Here is a 17,127-nt window from a genome sequence, read left to right on the forward strand (position 1 = left end):
TTATTTCCTAGAGAAGAAAGGTTAGATACCCTTACTAAAACCGTGCAACGTTCTTTTACTAAGCCCTCCTAAAAAGAGGGAGGAGAGAATATTTGTTAGTTGAGTGAGGAGAACTGGTAGAGAAGAAGAAGCTCATTGGACTAAAAAAACCCAATTTGCCAGTATTTCAACGAATCGGGTTTGAAGGAATACTGAGACCATTTCCCAAACTGTGTTGTTATAGAGAGTTGAATCATCAATGTTAGTTATTGGTTTAATATATAGGGTGCGTACGTACGTCACATAAATATTTAAACCTAGCAAGTAGAGAGGCAGAGAAAAGTGATGCTAGTTGCTGGGACATTTTTGAAAAGTATGGGTTGCTGTATTTTCTGATCAGAAAGCCTGTGATGAGGCTGCTTGGATTTGACAGTGCATTCGGTGTTAAAACCAAGATAATACGTACTTTTAACTCTTAATCAATGAAGGACTTGTTGCTGTCCGTCGACCATACGTACTTTATTATTATTTTGTTATTTACTCAAATATTTTAAGAAAAAAAGGTCCGTGAAAAACAGTCCCGGCGCTGTAAGGTTCGGCGGATGCAGACACGCTGTGATACCTCAACACCATGCTAAAATATACTCCACAAGCTCAAATCTCAAGAAATCAAAAGTTGGTAATGTCTAGGTAAAGTTGGTAATCTCAAGAAATCAAAAGCTGTGTGCGTTTCTACTGCCTTCTCTTGGTTATGCTCCTCGGTTATAAATGTGGCACACAAGAAAGAAAAACAATCTTTTTCAAGTAGGACGCAGTAGAAGTACTACAGAGTCTATGTGCTAGCAAGTTAGTAAAAAAAGTAAAATCTGGAAAATCCGAAAGAGATAGATAACGTCAAAGAGAACAATGGTAAATATATCATGATTATTTATCAGAGTCTAAAATCTGTCCATCCTCAGATGTTACAACTGTATTAGTTGTTCATCATAATATATAGTGGATTAGCTTAACCACGTTCTTTTGATTATTGTGGTAATTATTATGGCAAAAAACATTTTTGATAAAATGACTTTTGTATTTGAAATTCAATAGTTCCATATGAATATATGAATGAACTTGCAAAGATCTTCCTTAGGACCGATGTGTATTTTGTAGGAAAATGAATACAAGTATTGAACTTTTTTTTTCTTTATGTTTGACACGGTAAGGATACAAAAGTAGCGTTATATCAATGGCACCCCACTATTTAAACCAGAAGAAAAAACAAATAAGCTCGACAAAAATTAGGCATACATGCGATCGCGCTAATACGACACCTGCCAGAGTACGGACTACCCGACTTTGCTAGCAATGCTAGGAATACACCAAGATCTCGCACCAAAAACATCCCTGTGTCCCATATACAACAATATATAGGAAGCAATGGATCAGATTATGATAAGCAGAGAAAGCATTTTAAAGGTGAAAATCAACGAAACTTATCCTTTCTGCCATCCTCAGGAAAAAAAAAAACACTTGTTAACAAAGAATTAAACATACATACATTAACTAATTAATTATAGTAGTACCTGAAAATAAGTGTTACATTTTCGATTAACGTAAGAACAAACCATATATCTAACCAGAGTGCATATAAATCAATCCCATGCGTCTGCTTAGTCCAACATGGCCATGAATATCATCACAGATCTAGCATAAGAAAACCAGGTAGAAACGTAGACAAAGATCACTTGCCAGCTTTTCTCATCTCTACTTAAAATAATCTTTGGTGTAGCTGAGTATGCCGGCAAGTCATCCTTGGCTGCACCCACTGCCTCATTTCCGCATGCAAGACCTTAGATGACTACAAAATACTAGTACCCCAAAACCAATCACAGATGTGCGCATTCATTTCTATCTATGGCAAAAGCACAGATTTCAACCAATCTAAAGCAATCAAAACTAGCTTAAAAGAAAACACACAAGAATAGCAAAGAAACAAAGATCTCTTGTTTCCTAGGGAAGAAAGGTTAGATACCCTTACTGAAACTGTGCAACATTCTTTAACTAAGCCCTCCTTAAAAGAGGGAGAGAATATCTGTGGAGTGAAGAAAACAGGTAGAGAAGAAGAAGCTGATTGGACTAGAACCCTATTTGACAGTATTTCAACGAATGGGGTTTGAATGAGTATTTCCCAAACTGTGTTACTTGTTATACAGATTTGAATCATGAATAGGGATACGTACATAAAATATTTGGACCTATCAAGTATCTATCGACACTCTAGAGAGAGGCAGAAAAAAGTGATGCTAGTTACAGCGACATGTAAGTATGGGTTGCGGTGTGTTCTGAAGAGTTAGACTGCTGGGATTTGACAGTGCCTTTTGTGTTAAAAGTTAAAACCAAGAAAATACTTTTGCCTCTTTAATCAATGAAGGAACTGTTGCTATCGGTAAACTATACATACTTTTTCACGTTTTATTTTATTTTGTTATACTCAAAATTTGAAGAAGAACGGCCGTGAAAAACAGTCCGGGCATCATGAGGCTGGGAAGTATCGGCATATTACCGCCAAGAGGAAACTGCACCAGGAAGCTGCCGATGCTTGCAAATTCCAAGAAATGAAAAGTTTGTAATGTCCTGGTCAATGAATGTGACCATGTAGACTTGTACCTCACTCACTTTCCTCTGTAAAAATTTGCCTCCCTGCCAAACCCTCTTCTTCTTCTTCCCTTGACATCTTCAAAACCCATCAAATCCCTACTCAAACCCTCACCCCCACAAATCCTAAATCCCATTTCCTGGAGAATCAAACTTCCTAAACCCCCAAACGCTTTCTAACTGAAAGCAGATGAATTCCCAGTAGATGAAACATTCTTAGAGAAATTTGGTCCAATAGATAAAGAAACTGAAGGCGAAGCAAGTAAACGTAACTGGGTTGAAAGAAATTGACCACCTTGGGAAGAGATTCTCTCGCCTGAAGCTGATTTTGCTAGAAGAAGTATCACTAACATAACATGAAGCAATTGAAGCTTTTAGAATGTTAAGACCAAATTATAGACAATAAAAGATTAGAGAGGTGGGTTAACGGAAGATGAGTGTTTAATTTGAGATTAGAGGTGAGATTTTAGAGCTGTATTTATTGGAAATTGAGTTTTTGGATTTGCTGGGTTGTTCATTTTTTATTTTGTTTTTGGAGATTATTAAGATGTGAAATGTGTACTTTTTATGATGTAGTATGACCAAGATTACTGTCCTGGTAGACGAAAACGAGAAGAGAATTATAGAGATGATATGGTATTATGGATGCTTGTTTATACACTTAATTTATTTTCCATTGAATTGAGATATTTCTTGCTACAAGAGGGTTTCTTATCCGTGCACACGTTATTTATGCAACTTGAGCTTCCATTTTACTATCATGAACAGGTAAATTATTGACGATTTTGTGGTGAAATTTAATCTTCAACTAGTGTAAACAGTGAAACTTACATCTGGAGAATATCCTGTGTAGGTTACCATTCAGGCCACCTATTAATTTACCAGCTGATATAATCGGTGTACCATGTGTTTGTGGCTGAAGCTAGAGGGCCGGTGTATTAGTTTGTGATGGTTGTATTGGATGGTTCCATTTGAGTTGTTGTTCAATGCGCTCGTCAAGCGATTGTTTTAGAAGATTGGACTGGATTTGTGCTTCTTGTTTAGGAAATGGTGTTGGTAGTAAGAGATGGAATTTGGGTTGTGTTTCCAATACCATTACGCTATTCCTCCTCCAACGAATAAACATACTGCTGTTAGGCCACTTTTGGATATCAATGTTTCTCCTCATAGAGATGAAGATGTTGTTGAAGAGTTTGAACAGCATTCTAGGTATGCCCCTCCCACTTCTTTTGGTTTTCTGCTGATTTGGATGGATAACTCTAATTTGTTGTTTTTTAAAATTACTTTTCTTTTATTGGTATTTATAAAATGACCACCAGACATTTGAAGGGACTTCACGTGGAATTCTTTATTCTGTTAGTCATGATCAAACACGTAGTTTTACATTGAGAGTCACCTTATGCTTATGTAGTCCCCATCTCTAGCTAAACATGAGGTTGTAGCCATTCTGGCAGTTGTCATGCGTTCATGCATAAGCTGACAACAAGGAGAAGTTCTTGCTGGTTCATACTCTAGGTTGTTGTGACGGTTAACCCTTGCGTGCTAGACATCATGAGGTATCTCTGCTGCTGAACCTATTAGTCCATCAATTTAGGTGGATCATACACTTGGGTAAGGTCCTACACTGAGTGGCCGACGATAAGGAAACTGCTAGCTGACTGATAAAAATTAAAATGTAAAGCTGAAAATGGTTTGGCTGGTTAAGCAGAGGACAACAATGATGAATAAACCTTACAAAACTAAAGACGTCTTTGTAGAACTAAGGATGTTCATTCAGTACTTTGTTAAGAGGGTGTAACAGATTGAAGCACTATAGTTATCGCCCACTAATCGCCACGTTTGAAATTTTGCTTAAAGGATCTAGTCTAAGAGCTCTCTTGAATTTTGATTGGTATTGGTTCACATACTGCGTATGTAATTTTTTTTGGGTCCTAAATCTGTTATCCTTTACTTATTGTTTTGTATGGTTGCTCTTAGACCATCAAGTGCACCAAGGATTCTTTTTAACATATTAATGAAAATACACATCGAATTACAAGTTGCAACAGTAAATAGTGTTCAGATGGTTTCTCACCGTGTGCGTTATTTTCTATTTTGCTAATACTGTTGAGAATACACAATGGCTGTGATTTTAGCTCAAGAACGGCTGATGTTGTGAGTAAACTGTAGCTCCCGCTTCACATGGCAATGATATTTTAAGGAATCGTATTCAGCTAATTAGGACTTAGGAGATCACTGGCTTTTTCTATCGCTAGCAGTTAATTCATGTCAAATTTGTTGTTGCATGATTTTTGTAATTGCTCGGACTTTAAATTTACAAGTTAAATATTTATTGTTGTGCTTTTAGGATGCATACTGCTGCGAAGTATCCGATCTTGTGGCATCCAGGTGCTGAATTTGATGTGCAAAGAGAATCTAAATTCAGACCCCATCAAATTAGCTTCTGAAAGGTTCTTAAACCGCAGACCAACTATGAGTAGGAATTATGAGGAGGCAGATTTGCACCCTACTCCTGTGAGAAGATTGAGGAAGCAGGACAGGGGAAACGGTGGCTTTGAGTCTGATTGACCTAATGTGAGATGCATTTTCTTTTTGTCTTTTCATAATTACTTACCACCTGTAAATCATAATCCAACGGAAACTAGGTTACTGGTTCATCATTCAGTTTCTTTGTGTAATGTTATCATGGTAATCTAGTCATGCTTTTGTGCTAATTCCAGTTCTTTCAGCTCAGCGTAAATGATTTTGTTTGTGATTTCAGGATGGACTTTCGGTTCAGTTTGAAGATCTTCCTTCCCTGTTTAGGGAAGGTTGATTCTCAACCATCATATCACGATAGGAGCCGTATCTGGCCTGTTGGTTACAGATCTAGTTGGCACGATAAGGTAACCGGATCTCTTTTTGGTGTCATGTACTGGATGGCGGAAGCTCGGGACCAATCTTCAAGGTCAGACGATGTCCTTGCCCCACAATCGGTCATACCTGACGCGTCAAACAGTCATACTGAGACAAATTCTGGGTCAGTCCGAAGCTGAAAGCAAAGTGGAAAATGAAATAGTCCTCTTGTCAGACACGAGTGATACTGAGGACGCTGACATTCAGGTGCTTCTTTCACAAGTCATTTTATCATGTTTTCCACTCATAACTCTTGGTGACTCTTAGTGAGCTTTTTGCTGAAAGAAGGTCATCGTCTTCAGTGTGAGGTAAGGTCTCCGAGATGTTTGTTGAGGCCTGCCGTGAAGCCTTTAAGAAGTCTTGCAGTTTTCAGTTCTATCACACCCATGAGTCAGATGGTAGGAATTCTTAATCTGTTACAGATGCCAAGGACATAAATGGTCTTGGTTCCCTGTTCCAAATGTGAGACCCCAAACCCTTTTCTTGGGTCTAACTAAACCCATTATCTGAATTCTGCACTTCTATGATCCTCGAGTGTTTCCAACACTTTTTAGGTTGCCTCAATACTAAATGATGGTGTACAAATAGAGAGTCTGCCTTAACGAAACCCTTAGGGTGCTAATAGTGATCCATGCATTTAACACGGAGAAAACTATGTTAACATAATTTACAGTAAAGGGGAAGAGAGGGTACAGTCCCATATTCTCTTCAAAATCCTCTTCTTTCATGAACATGTTTTGAAAACCGTAACGAGCGAGCGTGTTCGGGGACATGATTGCATCTAATGTTCCTTGCGATCTAATATTCCTTGCTTCCATCTGTTTGTGGTAATTTGTTGATAAGTGAAGCCTGTGATTGCTTTCTGGCTTGATGTGCTATTTCTGGATTTGTACCTAAGAGATATTAGATCTCATTTATTTTCATGTCTGCTAGTCTTGATAACCTTATGCGCTGAGTTAGCACCTTGGTTGCATAAATTGAGCTTGTTGAACAACAAATAAAAATGATTGACGTAGACATGTCTATCTTTATAGTTGGGGTAGTATTTTGGAAGGAAAAGACGGAGATCTCTATTTTTGTACAAAGAAGTAGTAATAGTAATGGTTTTAACTTTTAAGCAGTAGCGCTCATATCTCACAGTGCCAAATTAATATAAGGGTGGTCACTGGTATTTATCTGGTTTGCTTACAAATAGTTTAGAAGTGAGTGGTAAAATTTGTGCAAGAGCCAAGAGGTCGAGAAAAGAGTATTCTTGTGTTTTTGGCCTCATTTTTGGATTAATGTTATTAAACAGTAATAATTATATCTGTAGCTGTAGCTGGTAGCTAATATGTAGTAGTAACACAACACATAGTAAGACAGAATTGCGCATGACATTTAATTATTCTTGCTGTTGTGTGAGACCTGATTTTGCTCTAGCTAATTCGGTGCTGGGATATCTCGTCTTTATGATACTGTTAGTGACGTGGCAAGTTGGGGATAGGCAATTAATACTATCCACTGTTAGGGTAAGTCATATGGGAGACAGATTTAGCTGTTAGATTGGCCATCCATGTTAGATTGGCCAACCTCCTAACCCTTAGGGGATGGCCAATCTAACAGCGAAACGCTGGATGATTCAGCGTCGAACGCCGAATGGAGCGTCGTTTGACTCAGTCAAATGCGTTGACAACGCTGAACCGTTCGGCGTTAAGGAAAACCCCAAATCTCACACAAGCCCAACCTTCTTCCCCATTTTCAATTCTCACTCATTTCTCCCCCATTTCTCCCGAAAGTGCCTTATCAAATTCGTGAGTTGTAGAACTTTTTTTGCAAATTCCTTCCGTGGGTTTGTTCTACTTCGAATTTGTGATCGATTGAAGGTGGTTTGGTGCGATTCCATCCACAAAATCATTCGAGATAAGAAATTTAAGTTTTAGGCTTAAAGTTTTATGATTTTTAATTTTTTATGAAATTGATGATTGATATTTGATACAATGCATGATTTAGATGATATATTTACGTGATTTGAATGATATGTGATTGAAATTGATTTTTATAAATTTTTGGGGTTTAATTTTATTATGTGTGATGAACAAAAAATGATTATGAATTAATTTGTGTGATTATGTAAATGAAAATGAAAATTAGTAGATAAAAATGAAAATGAATTAATTTGATGAAAACGAATTAATTTATGGAGTGTTATACTTTATTTATTTGTTGTATTAGGTACATTATGCAGGGAGCTTTGAGAAGAATTTTGGTTGGCCTGCCGGATGATGAAGATGATATTGAGACGAATGTTATAGCAGCGGCTACACTTTTGGAGACTCAGAGGAGGCGGGGAATACATCAACCCGTCCCGAATGAAGTCAAGACCCGTCAGACAGTGTACAGAAAACGTGTAGATGCGGATGCTCGTATGATGCATCAATACTTCGACTTCAAATGTATGTATGTATGGGCCAAAGAAGTTCAAAGGTCGGTTTGTTTTGCCTCGTCCACTTTTTTTGAGAATTTGAGTGCAAGTTTGTGATTATGACCATGATTTTCGCCAAAAAACGGATGGTTGTGGTATTCCTGGTCATAGTCCATATATGAAAATGGTTGCCATCATGAAATATTTTTCCAAAGGCATTGCACCGGATTCCTTAGATGATTACACACAAATGGGAGCCACCACTATCTACTATTATGCTATGAAGTTTATGGATGCAATTATTTGGATTTATAATGGTCGATACATGCGTCAACCTACCGCTCAAGATACGGAAAGGATTTTAGCAGAAAATGAAGCTCGAGGATTTCCTGGTATGCTTGGTAGTGTCGATTATTTTCACTGGGCATGGAGAGCATGTCCAATGGATCAAGCAGGTTCCCACAGCGGCTATAAGCCATATCCCTCGGTTGTTTTGCAGGCGGTAACAGCATATGATAGATGGATATGGCATTCCGATTTTGGGTTGGGTGGGCAGAACAATGATCTTAATGTCTTGCATGCTTCGCAGTTTGTTCGATAGACAACTTAATGGTGCAGCACCTCCTTGTCATTATCAAATCAATGGAAGGAATTACGAGCAGGGGTACTACCTAGAATATGGTGCATATCCCATGTATGGTTGCATCGTGCAAGCATACAAACCCGCCTCAAACAATAGAGAAGCTCTTTTCAATCAATACCAAGAAGCAAAAAGGAAGGACATAGAACGTGCATTTGGTGGTCTTAAAGGTAAGTTTGGCATTTTATTGAAACCTTGCCGTTATTATAAAAAATCAGACATGAAGGCAATTATGAGGGGGTGCTTGATAATGCACGACATGTGTGTTGAGATGGAATATCGGAGTGAGGATTGGGGGAGGATCACAGGAGATGAACCTCAACTGCCAATTCAAGGAAATGTAAGGCTAGCTCCTCATGTATTGTACAACCCTGCTATTTGGGGACAACTTCTCTTGGAACTCACTACACACATACGGAACCGACACGGAGATGGTTTGAGAGATGGTGATATTTCGAACATGGTTATGGATGATGCCTTGCCGGAAGTTGATGAGGGTACAACCGACGTGGACACCGATGAAGACCAATATGACCCTCAAGGAGATGGTGCATTTTATGAGAATGGAGAGTAAATTTCATATTTTAAGTAGATATTTTATGAGAATGGAACCACAATACCACTTTATTTTAATCAAGCATGCTTTCATTAATAAGCAGACATTTTAATTAGTTCTTGTAAACTCCATAATACTCTTTTTTATCACTTATAGAGATATGAAGTGACGTGAGTTTATATAGAGATATGAAGTGACGTGAGTTTGGGCTGAAAATGTAACTGTTTGCCGTGAGTTTGGGCTGAAAATGTAGTTGTTTGCCGGAGTGTCGCACCAATGGGCGTCCAACGCCAAACCAAACGGCGTTTGGCCTAACAGCCGCGAGATCAAAAGTGACCGTTGAAGATTCAACGGCAGGAAATGCAGCGCCCTACCATTCGGCGTTGGGACGCCGAACCAAACGACGCTTTGGAATCTCAGCCATCAGATCAAGATGACCGTTGCATTTTCAACGACTCAGATTAAATAGTCGTTTAAAACCACAACAGCTATTTTTTCAAGCTTCCCTATAAATAGAGGACTACTTCTCCTTCATCCCTCACACCAAAATCAATTGATTATCTTCTTCATTGATTTTCTTCCTCTTCTTCACATAGTTTTGTTCATACAAAATTATGACACACTTTAGTACAACAGAAGAAGAGGCACTAATTTATGGTTGGGTCATAGCAAGCAACGATCCAATTCATGGAAAAGATAAAAAAGGTGCAGTATTTTGGAGTAAGATTATGGAAGAGTACAATAAAAGAAAGGGTCCAAACGGTGTCGAAAGAGATAAAAAAGCATTGCGAACAAAGTGCAACATAATGAGAACCGAAGTGAAGAAATATATTTCATTTGTTAGGCCCTACTTCCGAAACAAACCTACGGGGATGACCGAGGAGGATTACATAAGTACCTCAATTTTTTTTAATGTCTTCTTTCTTCCATTTTGTTCTCTTTCTTTCTTTCTCTAAATTTTTATTTTTTTCCCCAGTATCATCGTGGAAAACATAATTATGAAGCATCGACTAGAAAACTTTGGAAGTACCATTCGGTTTTTCGGATCCTGAAGACTTATCAACCCGATTACAACCCGGCGATGAATAATGATGATGGAGTCGGTACTTCCACTCAACCTAGTCAACAAACTCAATCTACACAAGAAAATCAAGATGATAATATGGATGAAGATTTGCAAAATATGGCAAGGTTTGGTGGCACTTCATCTACTCATAATCCTGAAACCTCAGAAATATCAAAGAAAAGACGTTATTTCGAACAAACCGATGATGTTAGAAGTGAAGGTAGAGATCAAGTAAAGAATCGCAGAAATCAGATGAAAAATGGATAAACTCATCGAACTTCTTGAAAATGCACAAGCACAAAGAGAGGCCAAATATGAAAAAAAGAAGGAAGAGTATCTAAGGAAGAACATGGAAATCTCTTCAATCTTGGCACAAATGCAACAAAGAGAATCGGAAATGAAGATCTTACGACAACCCTTGGATGAATTACAAGAATGTGAGAGACCCATTTACAAAATATAGAAGAACGAGATTTTAGCCCGTTATAGTTTGGACCTTATCCCCTAAACTAAAGTGATAATTTAAGTTATTTAGAAGTAGGATTTCAATTTCAATGTAGTTTTTTATGTTTTAAGTTAGTAGGATTTCAATTTCAATGTACTTTTTAGTTTCTTCAAAAAACATTGTAACTTTGTTTTGCAATGTAATGGAAGATTACAAATTCTCAAATGGCTACATTTACTTTGATAAATTTCCAAATTTTGAAACAAAATACGAGTGAAACAAATTGTCAAACATGTAGAAATGGAATTCCAAATTCTGGAGCAGCGTCGCCTCCGAACGCCGAATGGAACAGCGTCCACCAAGTGCCTAACCATTCGGCGTTATTATCTGGAATATTCGGTTAACACCGAACCATTCGGATTTTTGGTTACTTTTTGAGCGCCTCACCGTTCGGCGTTTCAATCTCGCCGATAGTGAGACTGCGAGCAAATGCTAGGATAGAGAAGTAGCCAGAAAGAGTGTTAACTTTTTCCCCATACTTTTTTCATGATTTGCAACACTTTTTGGTCAATCTAGCAGTCCAAAATCTCCCATAGGACTTAGCCTTAAAGATTGTTGCTACTGAAGGTAGTTTATACTATCTATATGTATGAGATGAACTGCGGTAGTGTTTGATCCCTTCGAGCCACGGAGCAGGGTATGTAGACGGTTCAGCACAATTCTGCAAGGTTGTTTATATCGTCGGAAAGGAGTTGGTTAGTGCTTGGCAGTTCATACCATCTATTCAAAGATGATTACAACCTTGGCAAGTACATATCGTTGGTTAGAGGTAGTTGGAGTACTGCTCTTCATACTACCTAGTAAAGAGAGGATTGTTGTGTCTCCTAGATAATTCATACCATATAATCACTGTACAACCCATGAGACAAGAGATGATTACTATCGTTCAAGGTAATTCATATCATCTGTCTCGACTTGTGAGTTAAGCAACGGTTATTATCGTATGAGGTGACTCATATCATCTGAGAATAAAGGATGGTTGTTGTTTATTATGATAGTTCATACCATCGATATGGAAATGATTACTAACTCTTTTGAGTAGTTCATATCATTTGAAAAAGATGTTCTGTTGAGCTCGACTGAGTACTGTGAATTGCCAGGCCCAACTGGTGGGCTCCCACCTACGGGTGGCTACTCAGAAGACTATTGGCAACTGGACAATGGTGGCTGGTACTCGACTACTCTTGCAAGAGATATTGTATCCTTACAGTAAAATGATGGGAATCATATTTAAGTATATAAACAATTTTAGCCTTCTTATAAAGCAGTTTGGGTTAAATCAGTGAACATTTGGTTGGGAAAATCAAATTGGTCAGAGTCATTTGGAAATCTGGTTTCTCGAGTGGCGTATCAGAGAATGGGATCTGACCGGTTGGAAGCAAAATTCTTCTGGTTAGCCGCACCAAATCTGTCATCTGTAGGCCCCAGGCACATACCCCATGTAATTCGAAGTTAGATGAGCTTGAGATGATGTGCAAAGAAGTGGAGAAATAGTTAAACCAGGATAAGTTTGGACTTAATATGGAATTTATGCAGGAAATTATTGAACCACTTTCTGGGTCCGAATACGAGTTCCTAACTAGACGAAATGACTACTCCAATTTTGTAGGTATGTTTCAAGGTATGCAATACAGAAAAGCTGCAGATGGTGTATTTAGAAAATGTAAAAGGCTGAAGCAGAATATGGTTCAAGATCTTGGAATCAGAAGCAATTTTCCTCATGGAATGCTGTGAATCTCAAACCTATCAATACAGCTGGTTGGTGTGTTGTACAGCTTTGTGTATTTCAGATCTCAAGTATTTAAGTTTCTTTATCTTACCCGTCTTTCTGGTTTTGTTTTCATCTTCTTTTTTTTTTCTTCTTCCAGTTTTATGATTTGGCGTTTCAATGACGTCTTGGCCCTGAAGGAAACCTCATCTTTTGAGGAGCTCGAAGGGGATCTAAAACCCTCGTTCATGATTCAATTTTTATGGAGAAACTTGAGAAGGAAAATCAGGACAATGGAGACCCCATGTTGCTGTTACAGGATATCTAAGATATCCTTCTTTCCAGATATAGATAGGTTGTTACTGTATATTTTGTGTATATTCTTGTATGTTGCTTGATGACCAAGTTAGCGTTCTTTTATATAAGAACGGTCTCATTTAATCGTGAATATTCTATTCAATCCAATCAATATTTTAGATTCAGTTTAATCTATGCCATGACAGTTTCTGTCATGGTATCAGAGCTGATCAAGATCTAAATCAAACTGTGTTTTCGCTGCAACAAACAAACGTTAACCAGTATCCAGTATCAGAATCATAAAACCCAAACCCTAGTGTCATATCTTCTTCATCATAGCCCAACATGTCACGTGAAGATTATCAACCCATTGCTGTGAAGTTCGATGGAACTAACTACAATCATTGGTCTTTCTTAATGAGAAGTTTCCTCAAGGGAAAAGCCATGTGGAAATATATTGACGGCAAAGCTAAGAAGCCTGCAAACGGAGTCGTTATCACTGACAAAGGAAAAGATGCAGGAGAAGAAACAGCAGAGAGCTGGGAGATCAATAATCACAACATACTAACCTGGATAAGCAACACAGTTGTAACATCTATAAGCATGCAACTTACAAGCTTTGAGACTGCCAAAGATGCATGGGAGTTTCTCTCAAAAAGGTATACCCAGATAAACTTTGCTCAACGTTATAAGCTAGAACAGGATATTCGATCTATGAAATAACAGATGGAACAATCTATCTCAAATTTTCACTCTGAGATGTCAATCATATGGAACCAGTTAGCACTAATGGAACCGAACTGGACAGCTGATATGAAGTTATGGAAAAATTACAGAGAAGAGTCTCGATTAGTTCAGCTCTTAATGGAATTAAGAGATGACTTTGAGACTGTGAGAGCCTCAATCCTCCATCTATCACCTCTTCCGTCTGTCGAAGCCGCATTGTCAGAACTCATCACTAAAGAAACTCGGAAAAGAATCAAACCAGACATACCAGCAGTGTTTGCAGTCAATTCACGTGCAAACTTTAACACTCATCTCAACTCTCAGAAAACTCATCGTGATTTCTCACAAATCCAGTGCTACAACTGTAAGAAACCAGGCCACCTAGCCAAGAACTGCACCGTGCCATCAGTTCAAAGTGGATCACAAAGCTCAAACAATCCATCAGTGCAAACAATCCAGCGAGGATCAAGCTTTCCAATCCAGTGCAACTACTGCAAGGAACCAGGGCATACAGTAGGAAACTGTACATCCCCTACTTCCAGAAATATGAGAGAACGAAGAAAGTTTAATGGAACTGGATACACATCTGCACCATCCAGTTACACAGCACCTGCACCATCCAGTTACGCAGTTGCATCAACACCAAACAATCTAGCTGACATACAAGAAATGCTCAAGCAATCACTCTCAATGGGTAACAATAGTGCTACAGCAGCATCTGCAGTATCTGCTTCCACAGGTAGCTTCTCAACTGGATGGTTCCTTGACTCAGGTGCCTCTAACCATATGACATTCAATTCTAGCATATTTGAGCACAAGAGTCCTATTATTACACCAAAAATTCAAACTGCAGATGGATCTGAACTAAATGCTAGTCACATTGGTCAGATTAAAATCTCTGATAAGATACATGTATCTGATGTGTTACTTGTCCCAAAGATAAGAATGAACCTTATATCAATTGGACAATTATGTAATCAAGGACTTAACATATATTTCTTCTCTTCTGGTTGTGTGATACAGGATCCCAAGACAGAGAAGCTTGTTGGGATAGGCCGTAGAGTAGGAAGATTGTACCTCCTTGAAACATTGATCTCTCCTCAACTGTCAAAGAGTGAGCTTGCTGCCACTACAACTGCCAATTCCCTCTCTCCAACTGCATCTCCATCTGTGTCTCCTTTTATGTTATGGCATTCTAAGTTAGGCCATGTTTCTTTCTCTCGTCTCACTTATATGATCAATAATGGATTATTGGGAACAACTCAGGTTGATAAAGAACCTTATTGCATCTCATGTTCTGATACCATGACAGTTTCTGTCAGTTGCATCGTAGTCACGGCGTAGTTGGCCATAATGTAACCCCAAGCGGTAAACCAAATTTTTTAGTTTTAGGGGATTTTTTACCAAAGCTCATCAAAGTGGATACAGCATCTGAAAAAGAAGCTGTACAAGCTAAACTAGCTTCTCATACTTACTATAGGAGCACCTGGGTGGGTGTGACTAGGATACATAGATCTTTGCTGAATTTACTGATAGATTAGCTACAGACAAAAGTTGATGCCCTTGTAGATCCCAACTTCAATCCTGGAGAAGGAAAGATGCAGACAAATTGTGAAGATTGATATGTTCCCAGTTAATGAGTTAACTTGGCCTGAATTTGCCAAGTTAACTCATTAACTTGGAAAATTCTTTCTAGCTTACTTATCTATTGAAGGCCACCTTGATTCTTCAGAAGTTTCATCTCGTGAGGATATAAAGGTGATCCATTGCTTACAAGGTGATGTGGGATGGTAATGGTTTGCGGCTTATTAGCTGGAGTGTGGTGGAATTGAAGCATATGCCCCTGGTAAGTTTAGCTATCATTTAGGTTATTTCTTATACTATTCCTGTTGTTCAAATTGGAGTTTCTAAGTTCTGGTAATATGGATTTCTGATGGGCATAGTTTGTCATCTTCCATTGATGCATGAAATTCGTCATCACTCTGTGGTGTTCAAGGCTTCTTCTAACTGGCAAATGACTGTATTCTTTGCCTGGTCCACCTCATCTAGGCTTAATACTCAGCAAAGAACTTTTCGGCACGAAGTCAACTCAGCCCAAGGCATTGTGGTCTGGACATTTATGAGCCTATTCATGTAACCTAATTCAAAGAGGACGTTTAAAACAACTAGTGATGCCAAGAAATTGTGTTTCAATAAGCTAGACATTAGTAAATATGATTATGTGTATTGTCTGGCTCTGCTTCGCCACGCCTCCATAATTAAGGTTCCATTGCCCCAACCCATACAACATACAATCAGCCTTACCCTGTCAAATGACTTCCGTCGGTATCTAATTGCATTTTGGTAGTACATTATCTGCTATTCTCAAAGATTGAATAGATAATCAGAAGTCTCAACGGGTATTCTGTAGTTGGTTCCTTTTTCGTTATGCAGTGTATCAACTGTCTAGTTTCCTTGAGATTTCGTTTCCCGTATCTCAATAAGAGCCTGGTAGTTGGTGAATTATTGTTTTGTCATAGTCAGGAATGTCTTACTTATTCATATCTCAAATCTAGAGTACGTACATAAAATGAAATATTTTTGGATTAGGATCAGATGCTTAGGGAGCTCTAACTGGCAAAAGAACCGCGCGATAAATCAAAATATTTTGCTCTTCCACATGTATTTTTAAGACCATCGCCGGAATACCATAATCCGAAGCTGTGCTAGGTGAGAACTAGAAAATTTATAGTGGTGCAAGTCTGACATTGGAGTATTTTTTTTTCATATTTCTTTTGATAAGACAGCATCACATCTAGTTGCCTTGTTCATGTTCATGCCTTTTGCTTTCTCTCGTATATTTTGTTTCTTTGTCGTTTCTAAAGGGTAAGTCAAGGAAGTAGTGTGTAGAAGATATAACTAAAGTTACATAGCAGCTCGATGTGAGGGTAAAATATCCCACATATTTCTAAATGCAAGAGTCACTCTAAAACCCTTACAGTAGTAACTTCCATCGACGTCCAAGGATGATACTGATTTGTCGCCGTATCGGCTATCAGAATCTTAATGTTGTATGGCTGTAGTACTATACTCGGCTCTTTTACTTGTGCTTTTGTTTATTTCTTCCAGATTGTTTCTCAGGGTTTCCTACTTTGGGGGGAACACTAACTTATTTGATTCTCAGCTACTTGCAGAGGTCGAGTCCCTGAACAGAGATATTTGGTCAATGGAATATATTGATGAAGTTGATGCCGCTGAAACAATTGTTACCGCAGGAACGCGATTCCAGAGTTGGCAAAAGTCTTGGAACCTGCAAGAAAGCTACCTACTAATGTTGAAACCAGGATTAGGAAATGTGTCTACGAGGCGTTGGATAAAGGTCCACCAGAGTGGGTGAAGAAGATATTGCGACATTCTATTAGTAAGGAAGTATATAAGGTGCATCAGGGCCTACAAAGGTGCTTTTCTTTTCGAGTGTATATAGCGAATTTCTTTTCTTCAGATTTTTTTTTTTTAATAGTCTGCAGTTTTACTTCATTTTTGCGGAGTTACAGAAAAGTTAAATGAAGTAACCAATTTAGTGTTTCAAATGTCGGAGAAAGAAAGAAATAGCTACCAGTTGGGATACAAAGATGAACTAAATAGTCCTTCTTTCATACCATCCCTTATGTTGGAAATAGTAATTTGTAATCTAGAGTTGTCTAGATTAGTTTAGAAAAGTGTAGTAAATTCTAC

Source organism: Papaver somniferum, chromosome 10 (genome assembly GCF_003573695.1).
Source record: "Papaver somniferum cultivar HN1 chromosome 10, ASM357369v1, whole genome shotgun sequence".
NCBI lineage: Eukaryota > Viridiplantae > Streptophyta > Magnoliopsida > Ranunculales > Papaveraceae > Papaver > Papaver somniferum.